The sequence below is a fragment of the Kryptolebias marmoratus genome, unplaced genomic scaffold (assembly GCF_001649575.2).
Source record: "Kryptolebias marmoratus isolate JLee-2015 unplaced genomic scaffold, ASM164957v2 Scaffold42, whole genome shotgun sequence".
Lineage (NCBI taxonomy): Eukaryota > Metazoa > Chordata > Actinopteri > Cyprinodontiformes > Rivulidae > Kryptolebias > Kryptolebias marmoratus.
The window spans coordinates 1-1,493 of record NW_023665776.1 but is presented as its reverse complement, the minus strand read 5'-3'; positions in this window follow the sequence as shown (position 1 = coordinate 1,493).

Genomic DNA, 1,493 nt, shown 5'->3' with positions numbered 1-1,493 from the left:
ACAGAGCAGCTGACTGTCAGCCAATCACAGAGCAGCTGACTGTCAGCCTATTACAGAGCAGCTGACTGTCAGCCTATTACAGAGCACTGTTTTTCAGCCAATCACAGCCCTTTAAAGATAAAAAAAAGAGTCTGTTAGAAATGTTCCCTCATTATAAAAGGATCAGGCCACAGCGCAGACCTTTTACATTCTGAGCTCTACTTTATAATTATCCACCATGTATTCATTCAGGTGTCACATAAATAAACTGGAACTAAATATATTGGGTAAGATATGTTCAATGTGAGGCGATAGACAACATAATTTCACAGATTGTTCTGAAAAATTTAAATATTATTTCATAACACTGACATAAAAATATTTACATCTATTTTTAAATTTTATCAGTGTATTTTTACACAGACAGGGACTGCAGATGTACCTGTATTATAACCTTTCTTTTTCCAAAATTATGAATTAATTTTACAAACTAAATATTTCTCTACAGAACAGCTGTTTGTAAAGTTGTTGTCTGTGTGTAAATAATAAAACCAAACTGCAGAGGATTATAAGGCTGAAATATGGCTTCTTTTATGTTGTGATTCACGGCATATCTTTACCATATTTCATATTTAGACTGAAAGAGGAGACGAGACACATCATATTAGAGATATCTAAAGGCAACAAGTTTGAACAGCACAATAATGCACTGCAGGTGTTAGCATTAGCCTCGATTACCTTGTTGATTACCAATGTAGCGTAGAACTTCTTTTCCTGAACCATGTGCCCAGTTTTCAGGGGATAATATAGTGGATGAAAAATTACAGCAACATTTCAAACAGCACAACAAATAGCCGACAGAGAATGAGCGAAGAATTTAAACACAGACAGATTTTTAATTTTGGCGTTAAAGTTTCTGGCAGCAGCTGAGGCTCATGTGTAACATGGTCTGCAGAGACTGATGTTCTAATTGGTCGAGATCAGAATGTTAATGACCGGAGGTGACTCATGTTTATAATGAGAGTCTAATTTTACCTGTAATTTACCTGTAGACTCACCTACGGCTGCTGGAAGGGTTCAGTCTCTATAGAAGGAGCTAAGCTAACTTCACTCCTATTTCAGTGCTCCTGCATGCTGAGTTTTAAAATTAAACTCACCTGTGTGTTTTTTACCTGTCAGTCACACTAACTGTCACTCTCTGTCTCTTTGCCACGCCCACCCTCACCTGTGCAGGGACAGGTAAACTGTTCTACATTCACAGTGACACCTCACAGCTTCATTAGCATCAGGGTCATTTATTAATTTCACCATCTAATCATCACCTGTTCTACTTGACTGACATTATGTGTGTTTGTTTGTGTTGGTGTGTGTTAACTCATGTGTGTGTGTGTGTGTGTGTGATGCATTCAGGGACTTTGCCTTTGTGGCGGGCGACAAGGACAGCTGTGTGCTGAAGTGTCACGTGTTTCGCTGTGATGCTCCTGCCAAAGCCATCGCTACAGCCCTACATGGGA